The sequence below is a fragment of the Amblyomma mixtum genome, chromosome 7, assembly GCF_055824585.1.
Source record: "Amblyomma mixtum isolate Tamu chromosome 7, ASM5582458v1, whole genome shotgun sequence".
Lineage (NCBI taxonomy): Eukaryota > Metazoa > Arthropoda > Arachnida > Ixodida > Ixodidae > Amblyomma > Amblyomma mixtum.
The window spans coordinates 67,616,613-67,636,344 of record NC_143018.1 but is presented as its reverse complement, the minus strand read 5'-3'; the positions used below and the strand labels follow the sequence as shown (position 1 = coordinate 67,636,344).

The 19,732-nt window shown below is 47.0% G+C and overlaps 1 pseudogene; it reads left to right on the top strand.

The window, feature by feature from the left end:
* The first annotated feature begins 5,231 nt into the window (after positions 1-5,231).
* LOC149336376 (uncharacterized) lies at positions 5,232-18,812 on the top strand (annotated as a pseudogene).
* The last annotated feature ends 920 nt before the right edge of the window (positions 18,813-19,732 follow it).

Sequence of the window (19,732 nt, the reverse complement as noted above, 5' to 3'; positions counted from 1 at the left end):
GATGTGCGTCGCGCTGGTTTTGACCAGACAGCGCGGCATGCGTAGAGTTTCGCGCTGTGTTTGATAAGGCGCCGGTGCAGGTCACGCGCCAGCTTTTTCGATGCTTCTATTTTTCTTCTCTGTGGTAATTGCTTGCTGGAAAAACGCGCATTCCTGAAACAGGAAGGAAAGCGTTTGGGGCTAAATCGCAGTGTGCCAGAATAAACAACGTTCGACGAAAACTTGTACATGTGATGCACTTTTAGCTACGCTTCAGCTGGCGTCCGGCCGCGCCATTTTGTGACAGCTCCGCGCGTTTGACAACGGCTTCTTTAAATGCTGCCGAGAACGATCACCGAGGCTCGGGGGGCATGGTTGAACGAGGGGTTGAGCGAGGGGTTGAGCGAGTGGGAGAAGTTTTGTTTTTACGACGAGACCTCTAAAGCATCCGGTTAACGCTCTGATGGTGCGGCGCGGGAACCTGTGCTTATTTTTTTTCGACTCTTTAGAAAAAAAAGGAGGCCAGTGAAGCCTTACGTCGATAACAGCTGATAGCAACTGTCGTACTTTGTTAAGGCTCGCGTGCCATCGCCTACCTGTCAAGATGAGCCACAGGGAAGTCATTTTTTTAGGTAATCGGGTTACTATCGGGTACTTTGTTAGTGCGCTGGCAATTACAGTGGCCACTCCGCGCATTTAGGCGTTGTGTGTTTTTCTGCTTGGTGTTGGTCGAGCAACCTGCCTATCATGTCGGGTTCCAGCTGAATTAATCACTAGAGGCTGCTCGCGAAGGGAACCCGGGCCGCGACCCAGCCCAAGTAACCCAAATCCCACCGATGGCAGCACCTGCCATAGAAGTGCAGTGGCGTATCGCTTGTCCGCTGCATCACTGCGCCAGGAGTAGTATAAGGACTCCCAGAGATCTATGAATCTAAAGGAGAGAATGATCAATAGAGATATTAACCCATTATTCCTATCCAAACAAAAGCCTTCCGGGAACACTGGATCTGAACACCGGAACGGAAGTGAAAACCAAATTGCTAACGCAACTAATTCGCATTTCACCTAACCCTCAAGTCCTAACTACACAAATCGACCAATTTTTTTTGTCCAGTTTTGCACCCACAAAGTCGGCCCCCGCGTTACATTCGAGTAAACGCGGTACAAAATTGGAACCGGTGGTGGCTTTTCCAAACGCGTAAACCCGCGGCCTGTAACACGTGTCAACAAAAATAGTGCAGGAACAGAACAGGGACAAGAAAGGACACACACGAGTGCTATTAGCGCTAGTGTGTGTCCTTTCGTGTCCTTGTTCCTTCCTTCCTGCGCTATTTTTGTTCACATGTGTTACCAACAAGCGGAGCGCAACAGTCGACCACTGGAACAAAAATTCCCTGCGAGAGGATACCGAACCGGTCTTAAAGCCTGCATCATGTCGTGTCCCACATGACGGACGATGTATCATTACGCTGGCTACTGGCGCAATCTGATGGCAAAATTCGGCTGCTTGGTATGTGGTACCCTGCATTTAATCTCGTTAACGAAAGCTGATTGTTGTTTTGGGCACTTCGCGGCCGTTTGAGTTATTTCAGCTTTATTTGTTTTAACGGCGAAAATGGGTCAAAAGTCTGCACGGAATCCAGAGCCAAGCGGCAGCCGGGATCTGCTGTCAGTCTGCTGTCTACACGCTCTTACAACACCTTTTGGTATTAAGACGCATCGTTATCTTCGAAAGGTTTAGCTCTTTTTTTTGCGCTATCATTGTGCTGAACGAGACCGACTGGAAGAATTGCGTTCACACTCTCGGATGGCGGCACTTCTCCCAGTATTGCTGATGCTCAAACTCATGCCGTTCACCTGCGCAGGTGTTGCAGGGCCACCATTTCGGATATCGGTACACCGTGCGGGGATACGACTCCTTCGTCGACTGCCGCCAACTCGTTTTCGTTGATCCGCTGCCCAAAACGCGGGCATGTTCCGTGTGCTATGACGTGCTGCCGGTCCAGTATCGTGCCTCGAGCGGCAGTGCTGTATGCGCCAGCTGCCTGGATGCTTGCATCAAAGAGGCCAACGCCCAATTGAGGGAAAGAAGGGTGAGAACCTGCTCCGAAGGCGAAGTCAAATCCCGTATGCCTAGCCTCAACTTCAACGCCAAGGACCTGGGGACTCTGCACGTCTACTGCCCTAACATCGATTACGGCTGCACGCACAGCAGTGAGCTTCGGCACCTTGAGGAGCACTTCTTGAAGGACTGTACCCACCACCCGAAGATGTGCTTCAGTTGCGGACGGCTGGACATCCGGCCTTGTGATTTCATGGCGCACATACGCAGCTGCAAAGTATGCGAAGACTGAGCGAGCAGCGACGACCGCCAAGGCACCCCTGTCCAGCATTTGCTGTCCGAATCGCCTGCGAGTCAGACTCTCGAGGAGCACTTGTGTGCTACGCAGGCCATTCTGGCCGAGGTCTGTGAGAGCGGTGGAAAGGAGCATAGACTAAAGCCTGGCCCGCATGGAGCGTTTTTTACCCGCGAAATCGCGTCGCGCGCCGCGTCTTTCCGTTCGCCCGAAAGTGCAGCAGCGGAAGTTCCGGTTACGTCACTTCAAACATAAATAGTAAGAAAACAAAAGTTACATCCTATATGTTTATTAAAACGTATTGGAATTATGTTAAAACGTATTGGAATTACATGTAAACCAAAAAGATTTTGTTCAGAAAATGTTTTTGCTGCAATAAAACTTGCTCCCAGCAATCGACTTCCTACATCGGCTGCGTTTGTCGCGCCGCCTTTACTGCGTTGAAAAATAAAAGAAAAGCAGCAAGGGACTCGCGCGCGTTGTGGTGTGATTCACAAGGTTGGACTTTCTGTTGACAAAAAAGGTACTTTTACTATTCCTAGGGCATTTTCAGAATAAAGATGGGAACAGCAGGCAGTGTTTGCAAACATCATAGGGGGCGTTCTAGAGTTGCCTACGGAACAGCGTGGTCTACTCTGTCGTCTGCTGCGCTACGCGTTTCGCTCTCGACCGCGCCATTTGTGAACTTTTCGTGTACAGCTGTGTAGGTTGTCTAATTTGAATGATCGCATTAGCGAGTAAATCTGGCATACGCGGCAGCACGTCGGACTTTGAGAAGTTTGTGCAACACCCTGCAGGCGGAGGCGCCTGTTGGGAGCATGCCCGCATTCGCCACATTCAACGTGACGTTTTTAAAAAAAGATGGCTTCTAAATGACGTTACATACTCTGTAAACTTTTCTCCAAAGCACTCGCCAACTGCTAATGAACGAGCGCCTTGATAGGTAGGGTGTGAAATGAGAAAAATATCCCTGCAAGTTTTGTTTAAATGCGTCGCACTCCCGCCCGGTACCTCCTGCCAAAGCTGACTGCCGGGTACCGCTGTTTTAAAATTTAAATACATGCCAATGAAAATGAAGCTTCATATTTTCACGTTCATGTGCACTCGGGAGCGCTGTAAACATTTCTGAAAGCAGTACGTACCTTGTAGCATGTTTTCGATGCACTCGTGCAGGCAGGGCTCATGCATCGCCCATAACATCGCCCATTTTTCTGTGTCAATGTAATCACATAATCGCTCAGGTATAGCCCACCTGACAAATAATTTCCAACAATACTAGAAATTTAGCACAAGTAACCGCTGTGTTTTGCGTTGCAATAAGCCAACCACTGTGTTCCTATACATATACACAAAACGAAATTTTTTTTTAGGCAGAGGAGGAGGAGGATTTATTGACGGGAAAGGCAGAGAGGTTGGCCGGAAAAACGAATATCTGTCCTGCTACTCAAAATGAATGAATGAATGAATGAATGCTCCTCCCGATGAAGACCTTAGCTTCGGTTGGCAATGCCTCCGGGACGTTTCTGCTTCGACAACGGGCACTGTCGTTTTGCGAAGCGACATTCCCAGCGAAGAAAGGACCTCGGAGTGGGTGAAATGCTACAGTGCTACTGCGAACACATCATGCATCATCTGCAGCGCCCAACAGGAGGGAAAATGTCAAAAGTAGGTCTATTTATTTATTTATTTACAAGTACTGCGGTCTCAAGGAGACCAAGCTTTCTGCAGTTTGGCAATGCATTAAAAAAAAAATCTCTTTAGTAGTTCATGAAAATCCTCTAAGATAACAAACTGCCAGGCAATTTAATTATTGCTCTCTGCAAATTATTTTAGTCAACGTTAACTGTCCAATCCAAACCTGAACAGTTAGCTAGAATCTAAATGTGCTACCTTGCCCCCCCCCCCCCCCCCTCCCGTGGTGGGGGGCATCGAACCGCAAGGTAGTTTGTATACACACTGCACATTTGTAGGCGAGCTGCAGCTTTACAGGAAAGCAAGCTTGAAGTGACGAAATATGGTCTAAATAGCAGTTCACAACCACAAGCTACCTTTCCCACAATATTTCCCCATCTTGGTCGAATAGCATCTCAAGAGGTGCATTCCATAACTTCAAGGTACCTTTTGTTCAAAATAAGTTCTCGCGACACGAAATCACGGTTAACATGCGATGCAGGAAAGCTACCTTATCTGGAACGAAAGTGCTGTTCAGAAACAGGTTAATTATAATGTGGCCATCGGCATAAATTTGTTGCCGGCTAGAATTCAAACATGATTAATGATTTGTAGTTATATTCTTTTGACTGGCTTTTTGTGTACTATAATTTAAGTTTGGAGAAAGTCACACGCATTGTCAGAGCGGTGTGGCAGGATACATACAAAAATAGCTTAAACGATGCAGTTTTTAACAATGCTAGCGAAATATGCACACCTAACGTTAGTTTAGTCCACTGTATATCAATGTGCAGATTAGAAAATTGAAGAAAGTGGTGTGTTATAGAATGAACATGTGTCCTTTGCAGAATGGTGTGTCACAAAGTTTGGAGGTGCCACCTCCATCACCTCAACAAGAACAAAAAATCCTCCAAGTGAACAAAAAACTGCAAGGCAATGATCGACATAAAGATAAAAGAAGTCAACTAAAGAGACCCCCCGCTATGTGCAGTGATCAAGTTGCACACTCTGCACAATCATGCAACAGCAAGTGCAGCTGCTCTTCGCCTTCTGCGATGCAGTGAAGACACAAAACAACTTTTCCATCAGTACTTTGCCGATGGACTTACCCCGGCTGATGTGATACGCCTTCACGAAGCATCTCTGTGTGTTGAAGGTGACACTGGAAGCCTGCTGAAACTTGCCAGTGGTACACTTAACCCAACCAAAAGGGCTGTTTACCATATGTACAAGAACTGGCGACAGGAGCATTACGGCACAGTTTCCGAACCACTGGGGAGGCTGCAGGAGAAGGTTCCTGAGTATGCTGAACAAGGTAAGTGAAAACAGGAGGAGGTCCTGATAATATATATCTCAGTGTGAGTGATACAAACCTTTGTACAACATGCTAAAGGAAACCCCTTTTTTTTTCCTTGGATGCCACTTGCCAGTGGGAATAAAATGCTGCTGCTTTGGGAAGTTTATTTCTGACCCTCCAAAAGGGTTCCTTTCTGTATATCACCCTGTGGCTAACAAGCAGCCATGTCAGTATGAAGGCTAAACTGATTTTGTAAAAGTTTCCAGTCTAGTTGCTTTGCTCAGTGACCACACCACAGCACGGGAGCATCCATGCACAATGCTGCTAAACTAGCAATACAGCAGGACCTCTTGTCTCTCATCACTAAAATCAGGCTGAGTTGTGATGTCCTCCAGCAGTCTCTTATTCTGTGCCACCACTTCAACACAAACTAGCGCAATCAGCACAAGTGCAGAGCTGAACTGAGAATCAATAATTATGGACACAACATTAGACCATATGAGACCAGGAGAGAATGTCGTCACTTTTGCCAGGTTGTGTTGTTGTAAGCAGACACATACTTAAAGCTAAATGCATTATTACTGTCCTGGAAGAAGTGAAACAAGTTCAAATATGTGTCTCATTAGCCCACTGAATGTACTCACGAGGGTGGACAATTAGCAGCAACAATGTAGTAAGCATGATCGCTTTCTCAATTGTGACACATAGATACTGCATAGCAATACCCCAGCTGGGAATTAAAAGCACCTATTAATAAAGAAGAGAAAAATTTTCCAGCTCTCACCTTGTTTACACAAAGATGCCAAAAATGTTGCCTACCATAGTGCACCTTTAGCAATCTATTTAATGCCAAAAATTTATTCAGGCCTGTAATGTCAGGAGATAGCTTTCTGTAACACAACAAGTTAGTGACAAATATTTGTTCTGTGCACTACAAAAGCAATATGCCCTAAACTTTTTCAGCCAATTATTAGAAAACTACAATGTAGCACATCCACCTAGCAGACAGTGAGCATAAATATGTGAACAAGCATATCTGGCTTGCATGGCTGAAGGCCCAACTGAAAACGATTCCTTTCATAAAATGCTAGGATGACCTAATACAGCATGAAAATTTTGTCAGTGCAGTGGCCAGAAAGTTTTAATGCATGAGGAATGTTTTTGATGCCAAAAATGCAGTCTTGATTATAGGTGATACAGCCGTCACCTTAGCAGAGGACACGGAAATGGTAACTTTAAAAAATATTTGCGCTGGAAAGGAATATTGCATGGCCACCAAACTTAGAGAACATACAGTACAAGCATGTTTTTGGTAAAAAAAAAAAATTAGGAGTTAACAGTGGAGTATTTTTGGAGCACTTTGATAAAAACTTGCAACGGTGCTGATGACAATGTGTTGAGAGTTCTTTTAGTTTTATTTTGCACATTTAGCTGTCTTATTTTCCTGTTGAGATGAAAGTGGACAGCTAGTAGCGGTACAAAAAAGTTAGATTATTCAGGCACCTAACCCTCTGTTCTATAGAACAAAAAATCTCACCTGACAACACCCATCTCTCATTTTATTGTCCTTCCTACCACACAAAAATATTTTGTTTTCATTGAAAATATGCTCTTCGTCCACATAACAGTAATCCATTAATGCAGGAAAACTTCAATTGGCTCTCAGTATCTCATGAAGGTGATAATTTGTTTTGCAACACAAACTATGCTTTCATGTTATGCCATACTAAACCATCAAAACCCGCTTTTTATGCAGGAGTTGATGTGAAGGTGGACTCAGAGGGAGGGGCAGGAAGCTGGGCAGTTCTCCTGGTAACTCCAATCATGAGGTGTGCCCAGCTGCTTGAATCATCCTCTGAAGTCATCTTCGTTGATTCCACGGCGTCATGTGACTCAACAAGCAGCAGCGTGACAGTTATGCTGACAGCGACACCAGCTGGTGCTGTACCCATAAGTCATTGCGCACAGCAGCCAGACTACTAAGGGCTACTCAGCTGGCTTCGAGCTCCTGAAGCACAACTACCCCTTTTGCTTTGGAGGCTGCGAGGTGGGCACAGGAAAATTGCAAATCATACCTACTGCATGTTGTTTGAAAGAATGCCAGGTAATTGCAGATTACATGAGTTAGGCAACATTGGTTCAGAATATTGGTCTGCTCCAGCCTGTACTTTCTGCAAGCTCCAAGAGGCACTGCTTAACAATATCAGCATTGGCTACAAGCCAAGCCTACAACTTTTAAGCTTCAACACCTGTTGAAGCTTAAAAGTTGTAGGCGTGGCTTGTAGCCAATGCTGATATTGTTAAGCAGTGCCTCTTGGAGCTTGCAGAAAGTACAGGCTGGAGCAAACCTCAAAATCTTGGACTTTTCATCTTGTTTGATAAAAAAAAAATCTGAGTTAATGCAAGCCCACACCAATGCTGCCTAAACTCCTGCTTGCCCAACCTGTCAGGTCAGTAGCAGTCCATTTCATTTAAAATTTGAGCCACAAATGAACAAGCTGTAGAGCTGAAGTGTTTGACATGTGAACTACACTGTGTAAATGTCACCTATACATTTAAATATCAAGCTGGATATAGATTACACATGAACAGAGTTAGGACCCTTTCAGTAATGCCATCAAAACCGTAGTGAAAAATATCATCATAGCAACAAAGGGTAATGTAGCAAGGTTATCTGGTTATCAACTTATCCGGCACCCGCATATATCTGTCATGGGAATGACTTAGCTGTTGCACAGCTGTCAGTATGTGGCTATTTCTTGTCTGCAGGCACCAGAGACTTTCATGACTGACAACAGTGCTGCTGGGAAAGCAGCAATTCTTGACAACTGGCCAGAAGCCAGGCAGCTCCTATGCCACTTTCATGTGGCACAGGCTGAGTGGCAGTGGCTGACGCTTGCCAAGCACGGTGTCAGCCCAAGTGAAAGGAAGTCATTGATGGCCATTTTTCAAAAGGTATGGAATTTATTCATAATCAGTGATCTAAAATTTGAATGCATACAGAAACAGCAGTGACTGAATGATTCAGAAGAAAAAGTTTTATGGTTTTATGGGGGTTTAATGTCCCAAAGTGACTCAGACTATAAGGGACGCCAGAGTGAAAGGCTCTGAAAGTTTCGGCCACCTGGGGTTCTTAAACATGCACTAACATTGCACAGCACACAGGCCTCTGGAATTTCGCCTCCATCTAAATTCGGCCACCGCGGCCGGGATCGAACCCACATCTGATGGTTGGGTCAGCAGCCGAGCACCGTAACCGGTGAGCCACAGCGGTGGCAAGGCCAGGTACTGTGCCACTGATACTACGTCACAGGACGATGTCTCACAAGTCGCATAGTGCATGCATGCTGTGCAGGCCTATGGTATTTGGTTGAAGAATGGGTGCTATAGCATGTCCAGTGCATGACGACACAGTCAATGCATTGACCACTTGTGTTTCAGTTTGTAGGAATCATACACACACTAAGTAATTGCAAAAAGTACAGCCAAACACAGCAGAGCTTTTGCCTCTCAATTCAGCATATGAAAGATGCAATAAAAAAATTGTGGGGCTACTTATGCAGCACAGTAGCGGCAGCATAAGTATCAGCGACAAGCAAGCATAACAAAGACCATTTGCAACTGTGGCGAGAGACAATAATACTGTTCAGATAAGGAGCTGTACTACATAACCTCATGATCGTAGACAGCGGTATACAGTCGAGCCCACTTATAATGAACTTGACGGTCATGTGGATTGGGTTCGTTAAATCCAAAGTTTGTAGTCAGTGGACTTGCCCCATTACAGCTCGAAAATACAGCCAGAGAAAAGTGAAAGTTATTTCTTTAAAAGGTCTGCTGTGCATGCCTGTTTCTTCGAAGCAGACCCTATCAAACCGCTTTCTAAGCTCTCCAGAACAGTCATGTGCTCGTGGCCAAGCCCTAAGCAGCAGACGAGCTGTTTCAATGACGTGGTAATACCGTTAGTAAATGAGGCGCTCACGGCAACTGGTGAAAGCCCTCGTCTCCAATCCTCAAAAACGTTGTCAGGGTGCACCGACAAAGCTACTGCAGCGCATGAGCACTCATAATGTACAGTATACATGACCCTTCTGTAAAGCTCTCAAGTAACGCATAGAGCTCCAAATAAAGCTATAGCTTGCTGTGACTACTAGGGTCTTGAAGCAATCTTTCCACCAGAATACAGTCGAATAGGCCTATAAACTAGATGGGAAATAGCACCTTACCAAAAAACAATGGCTGCTACTTTCAATCATACGGCGCACACTGTTCGAGAGCTCTAAACAAGGGTGACACAAGCTATCTGCTGTCTACGAATTGCCTGGACGCGGCAGCCGTGCAGAGACAGCCGCGCAGTCACGAGGTATGCCTGCAAGGCATACCTCGTGACTGGTATTCAAGCTTCTCAAATTGCTGTCATTGACTAGGCACTGGCCATGTGCAGCAGTTTGCTTCCAACACTGCCCCTGTCTAGAGCTTACCATGCTTCTGTTTCCACTTTAAATGCTTTACCCAACAGGCGTGCACGCAAGCACTGACTGACCCTGTAGCCTGTTGGAGCACACCTGGCCACTTTTTTTATTTATTTATTTGGGGGGAGGGAGGGGAGGGAGAGACAGCTACATTTTCTTTGGGAGATCACAGTAGCGGGGAGGCTGTGGGAGTTAGAGTTACTGTATATACAGGAACTCTAGTGGGAGTGAGCTTACAGCGCCTCCTTGTTAGTTATAACAGAGTTATATAGCCAAGGTTGTTCGTTTTATCGAAGATGCAATGTCATAGCCCTAATAGATTTTTTGACGGTAGCTCTACCTCATTTGTAATAACTGTTAGTTATAACTGCAGTCGTTATAAGTGGGCTAGATTGTATTCATGATTTAATTAATGGAAAACTTGAACAGATGGCTGGCATCAAATTATCCATAAAAACCAGCAAATCTGGAAAAGGGAGCCTTGAAATGATTCAGTAGGCCTGTTAGGGTTATGTCTCCAGGTGCTGCAAAATGGCACAGTAGCAGGTGGAACTGATTCTTCGTCCTTCTGGTGTCAGCTTTTTAGAGCGCAGCTCTTTGGCGTCCGTTCCTGGGTTTCGCGTCGGCGTCGGCCTCGTAACCAGCTCCGCCCCCAATGTCACGCTTTTCAATTGGTCGAAATGCTTGTGACGTCACAGTGCGCGAATTTCAAATGGGGCCAATTGTACTTTGGCTAGTAACCATGCAACAAATCAAAGGGATCGTATAGTGATGCTGCAACTAAGTTGGACTGAGTTTAGTTAATTGCTTAATTAATCAATTAGCCTAATTAATATAGAGGAGAATTAAGATGCCAGATTAAGAGAAAAGAAAGACGCGCGCCGCAGCGACAACAGCGTCCGCGGAAGGAGACGCTGCTGGAAAAAACAGATAAGTACGAAGCCGCGTTCCCTCCACCACCACGCACTTCCCCACTCAGTAAGACGTTGCTCGTTTCATGTACGTTGTGTCGAACATCCTAGACAGTTCCAACAATTGACAGGTTAATGACAGAACACGATGGATAGAAATACAATAATATAAATATGAAATAGCCTAATTAACCTTTCTAGTTAGACCGCATAAATCAATAAAACCGAGAACGAAATTGGTCGAGTTGGGCAATCGAACCAGGGTCTCCGGAGTGCGATACGAGCACGCTAGCCACTCCGTAATGCCAGCTGAATGGTTTGGAATGAACAAAGGCGCGTCTAGCTAATACGGCGTCTTCGTTCACTCCCATCTTCCCCCTTTCCCTTACGGCGAGGTGCAGGTGTCCACCCAGATATGCGAGAGAGATACATTTCCTTTCCTCAAAAAATAAATTTACCGTCCAGCAAGGCGTACAGCCGAATTGGCGATGGCGTTCTGTGGACTCCCTGGCAGCGTTGCAAGACGCTGTCGCGTTCCACTCTTACAGGCGAAGCTTAACATGTTAACCACACATCAGTAACACACGCAGACAGCCAATGGACGCGTCATTCGCTGGCAGCACTTGATTCATCATTCACAACCACATTCTTAACGTACGCTCCCTTGCCGCACATGCCAAGGACGTACACCACGATCACATTCTGCGCCATTCCTCTGTACTTTGCTTTGCTGAAACCTGGATGGATCCCGAAGAGCCTCTCGAAATCATAGATTTCCTATACTGCTGTGGTGCTCGCAGAGACCACAACAGAGCGGCGGGAGTCGCTATCTACTTGCGCACAGGTCTCTCTGCAATACCAGTCGAAATGTTTGGCACGTCACATGAAGTTGGCGAACTGTGCGCCGCAAAGTTGCCCAACGGCTTGCTGGTAGTAGCTGCCTACTTCGCCCCTACCGCACTCACGAAAGACGTCGTGCACTTCCTGCAACTCGCATTAACCGTCCATCGATCCACACCGATGTTAGTAGTGGGGGACTTTAATGTTGACATAAAGACAAACAGCAATTTCCTAACACTTATGCGGGAGAACATCCCGTTCCTCTCGCTCGTAACGCGTCCCACGGCTGTGACAACCTCGCGAGGCACTTGTATAGATCTCGTCTTTGAGAATCAAGCATTGGTGTACCAATTCGAACATATATCACTCTATTTCTCCGACCACAAAGCTTCCTTCATGACTGTCAAGAACTGTTAGTGGAGTCTTTGTTAAAGGAATACGTGTGAAAAATTAAAAAAAAAATTCTGTGATAGGGCATACATGTGTTGCTCGATTTCTTTGCCTCAATCTATCGAAAAGGTGAAACAGCTTATTTGCTGCGCTCAAATTTCGCATTAGGAAGTAACGTAATCGTCGGTAATTTTTTTTACACAATCACACCGATGCCATAAAAAGTCCTGAACATGCACTTGACTTTACACCTGTCTCACCATTCACGGCAAGTATGGACTTTGCCCAGAGAAGATGGCTGCTTTCTCTCAGGGTCATAAGTGTAACACCAGGTAGCCCCAGCAGTGACCTGGAACAAAAAGTTTGTACATTTATGACAACCCTATGTAGCTCCATGCAGATGTCAATGCACTCCCTCCCAGTTCTGAAGAGTGGTCAGAATCTGGATCACAAATATGGCAATAAAATGACCCATAACAAGAGTTAAAACCTGCTGCCGTGCTTGTAACCAATTCAAGAAGTTGAATTTTGGTAACAGCGTTTCGTAGAGGTCTTGCAATCCTGCATGAATGCTTGCTCCATCATTGCCAAGGCCTTCATGAAACTTTTCCTAATGTGTGCCCAAAATTAACGCACCTGCTCGTTCTTCCTGACTCTCTGTAGCCCAAATTGACAAACTCAACGTACGTTTGAATAATTGTAGCAATTTTGTTCTTGTTCATAATTGAGTGAAGTTTTTACTGTCCCGTTGAAGCTACACTAGTGTTTCCTCCTGCTGCTGGACTGCAATACAGCAACCGCTCTTGAGATGGCAGCACCAGTGATGAAAATTTTGGACAGTGACTAATAATAAAGCTAAGCTCTTAGACTGCATGTAAATGTTTGGAATGCACTTCTTATAACTTGGTTCATAACTGAAATAGGAAGTTTTTTATGTACTACGCTAGTGTTTAAGTGCTTCTGATCGGCGCTATTCCTTTTTTTCCTTCTTGCAACCCTGCAGATCATGCACGCTGATAGTAGAGAGGCATTGGAGGCCACCAAACAAGGCCTTCGCTCCCAAAAGCACGAGGGCTTCATCACCCTCACTGAAGTGCTACTGGAGAAGGAAGAAGAATGGGTGCTGCTCTTCCGACTGTCGGCAAAGACACGAGGCCGCAACACCAACAACTATTCAGAGGCCTCGATTAGGGTCCTAAAAGACATCATCCTGCATAAAGCATCTAATGTTGTGGCCCTAGCCGAGTTCCTCTCTGTTGTGTGGGAGAAGTATTTCTTGCACAGAATACTTGACCATGCCCACTCACTGGGCACATGCTGCAATATGAGAGGCTTCTGAAGAAACTGCCAGAAGGTACCGAAAACAACATCAGGTGTGACGGAGATGGGCATTATGTCGTCCCAAGTGGCAGTCCAGAGAGCAAGTTTTACACGGTGTACTCTGACATCGGCCTGTGCACCTGCAGCTCTGGACAGCAGGGTGCATTTTGTAAACACCAGGCACTCGTGCACAAAGTGTTTGGTGGGATCTTCCCAAATGTACCTCTGCTGACTAGAGAAGGTCGCTACAACCTTGGAAAGCTTGCGCTCGGAGACAACTGCCCCGGCATTGATTTCTTCGAAGGCCTCCATGAGGAGACACAAGCGCTGCAAAATGCTGTGTGCGGCGAGGCTCCCATCGATGTTCTTGGAACACTCCCTCTACCTCAACAGCTGCAACTAGCCAGTACAGCCCTCCAGAAAGTAGGGAAACCTCCAGTGCTCAACCACTGAACCAGGTTTGCTATGGCGCTATACATTTGCAAGACAAATTACGGCAACTCTATGTTAGCCGGAGTCATTATAAACCATAGTCATTGATGACAAGTGACTACCGTATTTTCTGGTGTATAAGACGCACCCGCCATATACGCAAGCTGTCATTGAAAAAGTTCGTATATAAGACGCACGAGTGTATAAGGCGCACCCCAGTTTACCCAGTTAGGCTAGTGAGGCTTAATAAACCCGCTTGCGTGACCATCGCAATATGCACCGTACCTGTGAGAAATTCTTAAGCAACGCTAAGTGATTGAAAAAGGCAACACTCACGCCATACCCGCCCACGTTTTAGCAAAAAAGAAAGAAAGAAACGAATGAGCTCCCCATGAGTACATCTTGTCTTGGCTTGTCTTGACAATGGCGAGAAGTGCGATTGTCGCCATCTTTTGGCATTTCTCATTACTTTTGCTTGGGGCCTCCGAAACAGCCGCACGTTTGTGCTCCCGAAGACGTCATCCCTGCTGTTTCATGATAAAGTTCACCTAAAAAAAGTTGCGCAAGGCGGTTCCGGTATTAAAGCATTAACCGTGTTAGAACCGCGTTACTGGTAGTGATATTTTTTCGGTGAAAAAAGCTTGAGCATGAACCCAAGTAATCTCTGAACTCGGAAGAAAAAAACGAAAAATTCGCATATAAGACGCACCCTTGTATAGGACGCACCAGCAAGATTTTTGAAAAAAAAAAGCCGCATCTTATATACCGGAAAATACGGTACATTTTTTGTGGTGGAGAATTTAAAATTCTGTGAAATCATAAAGAAAAATGTGCAACATTTTGCAGGAAACATAACACACAAAATAAATACATGTTTATTTCTAAAAAAACCCTTGTACTTCAAATGTACCTTCAGTAAAATAGCATGTGCTGGTTGTAGTTCACAATCAGGTAATACTTGGTATTCCCTCCACTTGAAGAATGGTGCTTGTTTGACAAAATGTCTCCCAGTGACTGATTTATCTCTCTACGTCTGCCATGGTGCACAATCCTACACATGCTGTTGTGACCATGCATGCAAGCCAGGCACAGCCATGCATTAGTCTGGCCTCGGAGTTCCCTCACTCATTAATGTAAAGCCTGGTACCATACAAGATAAAAACCCAAGAATGGATGTTGAGCATTGTTCGAAACTAGAAACTTTTTGTCACTACCATTAATGCTTCTTTCAAGAGATGACAGTATTATGACTTTTCCTATACAGGACTGTGAACACGTTGCCACTACAGCCGCCAAGCTCGACACGTTCACTTGCTTATGTATATGCAGAGGTCTAGCATGTCACAGCATCACCAAAACTGTGTAACAATAGGCTGGCTTTCATGGGAATTAAAAAAAAACAATCACATTTTTATCATTCTCTCGCTCCGATTGGTGTCTGCAATAACAAAAAACTAAATTGTGGTTACTAACAAGAATTCTGCGGAAATTCTTAATTACGAAATTTTCCCCCCAAAGCAAGCGGACCTAACAACAGTTCACGCATATTTTAGCCCATGGAGGAAGTAAATTTAAATTTAGTGGGGAGGCCCAAATGCCACTGTTTGTGAAGCCACCCCACAATCAGACGATGTGCTTGCACCATCTGCATGGCTCATCATCCTCCTCTCACATGCCTCTCTGTTGCCCACAGCAGCAACAGCCTACACACGCCGAATGGCACGCTGCCTCTTAGCAACCATGATTCTGTTGCTACTGGCACCATAAAGAAAGTTTATGAATAATATGTTACTTCTACCACATATGCATCACAAAACTTCGCTCATTTTTCGATGGAAGAAAGCTTAACGAACCGTGCCATGCCAGTATCTTTGACAAGTATCAGAATCACACAGCTCAGCTTCCTCTTTGCATGCAAGAGATTATAACAATCAGCCCATGGGTAGGCAAACAGCAGCCTTTAAGCAAAAAACTGTTAGTTTAGTTTGTGTGTGTTTCAGGAACTGGAGGAAGACCCTTTTGAAGCCCTCATAGACACCTTTCGGCACCTAAAGGCTGAAGTTAAAGGGTCCCTGAAAGGGGTGTCTGAGGTTGGCAAACAAATACTTGCATTATGTAGAGCGTAGGCCACTGAACGTTCATGCCGCGTACAATACATCAAAGGGGAGTAGATAATTTACAATACATTTTCATAAACTACCTCTCCCGATCCTCGCGGCGACCAGCGGCGGTGAACTTCCGCCCGAATCCGTACTCATTATGTCAGTTTGTACTCTTTACGTCACAAGTGCTGGGCTATGATTGGTTCGCGGTGCCAACGTGAAATCACGCATTTAACAAACTAGAAGCTCTAGATACTTCACACTCTTACTCTTTTCGGAAACATTTCGCATTTCAGCAAGCAGAGTTGTCGTTTATATGCATGTTTACGCAGTTATTGTGTGTTCAGTGTCAGAAATTAGTACTGCACTTCCGGTTTACAATGTTTTCGTCTGCTCGTGCCGCTTGTGTCACTCCGCCGGCGCCGCCGTCGAACCGAATCGAGAATCGAGGTGCGATTTGGAGTCACCGCACTACTGATTTCTGTCGCGACCTCCGTCGCATGCGCAATCAAAATGGACCGGCCGTGCTGTGTCGTTGGTTGCAAAGCCAGGGTTCGGCAAGATGTTGCCCTTCGGCACTGTCTGCCGAAAGATGGAAGTGAGCGAGCCGTCGTCGTCGTCAGGATTCAGCGCTCGATTTCTGAACGGCGTGTCCTTAAAAGCTTGGCCGACGCGCTGCACCGATCGTCGCTTGCGAACTGCCGCCCCACTACAAGCAGGGAGACACGGAGCGGTGAGCATCGCTGCGCCACTCTACCCAAGCTTCGCTCACAACCGGTGTCGCAGTCGCACTTCGCCGCCGTGCAGCAATGCCAGAGCTGCTTGGGATGGTGTACAAATATCACAAGGCAAGATCGCCTTCTTATCAGAAATACTTCTCGAGCAGCGACAAAGCACGCCTGCTTATGTTGCGAGCTTTCGGCAACGGCACCGCTCGCGGGCGCTCAGCGCGACGACTGCCTGGCTGCCGTGGTCGTCTCTAGGCCTATTGCCTCTTTGGCATCGAAGCTGCAGCGGCCGGCGCTTCGGAAGTCGCCTGAGCTATAATACAAGGCTTACTCTACACATCGCTTTGCAGTCAACAGCATCATCTCACAATAAAATAATAGTATGGTCACTTTCCGCGACTCCTTCTGCAGCGAAGCGAGCGGGCGCCAGGCGAGCCGGACCCCACGTCGGGCCAGCGGCAGCTGCGAGACGGTTGTGGCAAGAAATTTGCTCGTATCACAGTCGTTACCTTTACCAGCAGCTCAGTATTGGTCAGCGATCCTCAAAAATGACGCATTTTTCACATTTCTTATCCCAGGGTTTATTATTTACGTCAAGAACGCACTTTAGCTCGTTTTTATGTCGCCGGCAGACGGGATCCACGCTGGCCGGCCGGCCGGCATGCTCGGCGTACATCACGTTCGCACAAGAAAATGCAAAACAGCCATGATACCAGCGAGGATGCTTCCTAGATTCGAGCAACGAAAATATGTCTGTGCAAAAGTGGATCTTTCGGCAACGACACCGCCTGTGGCAACGCCGCGCGACGAACTGCGCGCTGGTCCCAGGCTGCCCTAGTCGTCGCTAGGCCTATCTGGTTTCGCATTGAAACCGCAGCTGACGGCGCTTCGGAAGTTGCCTGCGCTATAATAAAAGGCCTACCTTCACATCGCTTTACTGCGAACTCGTCCCATAATAAAAGATATGTTCGATTTCCACGATGCCTTCAGCAACGGAGCTAGCAGACGGTAGGCGAACCGCACCAAGTAGCAGCAGCACCAAATCGGCTGTTGGATGAAATTTGCTTGTATCGCAGTCATCACTTTTACCAGCAACTCGGTATTGGCCCACGATCGTCAGAAATTATGCATTTTTGACATGCATCTATCCAAGGGCTTGCTATGGACGAGAACAAAGAATACTAGCGCGTTTTTCAGTCGCCGGTGGCAGGCATCAAGGCTGGCAGGCCGGTCCGGCGTGGCTCGGCCCCGAGCGCCCTGAGCAGCGCGCTGTACGGCATCATGACGCTGCCGCTCTCCGCACTCGTATTGGCTCCCGCTTCCCGTCGTTGCGTTTTCCGCGCGCGGCTTGTCGTAGACATCCAGCAGGTTGGACGCAGGCGACGAGCTGCGATCGGTTGTTACGACGTCGTTCACAACGGCGCGCCGCAGCGAATCGCACACACTTTTCGCACATGTGTCCCCGCCTTAAGGCTGAAATCCCATTTCGGCACTCATCCGCAGAAGTCGTTCCTTCAGCTCGGGGTCTATAGTACGAGAGAAGCCGCAGCGACGGTTGCGAGACACAGGTGAACATAGCAGACAGCGGGAAAGCGAGCGAGCGAGCGAGCGATCGAGCGAAAGAGCGCGTCAACCGGAAGTAAACAAACCGATCTCGTCGATGACGTATTTGTGGGCGGAGCATGGTCCCGGCCTGTAATCTTTATTTTTTATGGTTCGCTCCGGTGTACGAGTTGAGAGGGAAAAGGCTGGTGGTCATTTTTAATAGCCATTATCTCTGGTTCCGCACAAGGTAGATCAAAAATTTTTGCGGTAGGATGATGGATCGTTCAATGTCTATCAATACTTCGACTTCTCTTTGCCTACATGGACACCGTTTCAGGGACCCTTTAACAACAACCAGACATGCATGAAGCACACAGCCAGACTTGCGAAAAAACTGAAAAGCCTTCCAAACAAGCAGAGCTTTGTCACAGCACTAATAAACATGTCAGCTGCAGTCTGCAGGGTTTCAAGGTGCCGAGGCAAGATAAGTGTGCAGCCAACAAGCATCGCAAGGAGACGACCTGGCCTGCACAAAGGCTCGAAGCATGTCCCACCAGGCAGGCCACCAAAGAAGGCCAAGCGCAGTTATTCGCTGTGTCGCAGTGTGGCAGACAATGTCCCAGCTGCAAAGTGACTGTCGACTGCTACGTCAGTCTGAGTGTGCCTGTGCGTGTGTCACATATATTAGGAAATTGGAAATAGAAGTATGAACTAAAATCTGGAAAAGAAGAATGGGATGACGATAAGCATGACGTGTATTAATCCCAGAATAAAGAAAATGAAGAAGAAGTATTCAGTGAGGTGGGAAGAGTTGATTGGTGGAGAAGATTTGATTTATTGGGGTTTAACGTCCCAAAGCGACTCAAGCTACGCCGTAGTGAAGGGCTGCGGAAATTTCGACCACCTGGGGTTCTTTAACGTGCACTGACATCGCACAGCACATGGGCCTCTAGAATTTTGCCTCCATTGAGATTCGGCTGCCGCAGCCGTGATCGAAACCGCGTCTTTCAGGTCAGCAGCCGAGCGCCATAACCACTGAGACACCGCGGCAGGTATTGGTGGAGAAGAGAGCACGATGACGACGAAGGCAAGGATGACGTGTACCAACGACGAGGCTATAAAAGCGCGAGGGATAACGTGGCACGGGAGGGAAGAACAGAGAATGGAGGCTCCGGCAGGTCAGGAACATCTTAGCTGGAAGAGAGCAACACCGTCTACTGCTCCGGTGATCTCGACTTCTATGGCATCGCACCGTAGACTACCTGCCATTCCTAAGCTCGTTCCGGGGGTCAACGGCTGATGGAACCACTTGCTACGGCCAGGGGTGCCTCCAGCACTGTTGCCACCCATCCAGGTGGTGCCCTCCATGCCAACATCGCCAGCAACGCCTCCACGAGCACTTGGACCAGGAGCTCGTACGACGACGCCAACGCCGCCACCAGCGACGCCAGCCTGAGCACTTCGAACGCCGCCTCGACGCCAGCTATCTAGATGCCACTTACTGGACCCATGCAACGCATCAGCAGCACCGAACCGTGAGCACATACGCCAAACACTAGTAGACTGGCTGTTCCAGGGTCATGTGTAGTGGTAGTCTTTATGTTTTGTGTTAGCTTTGTTAGTTTTGTGTGTTAGGGTTTGTGTCGCGTAGTGTGTATTAAATGTGCGTCTGTGTAGGTACACCTGTC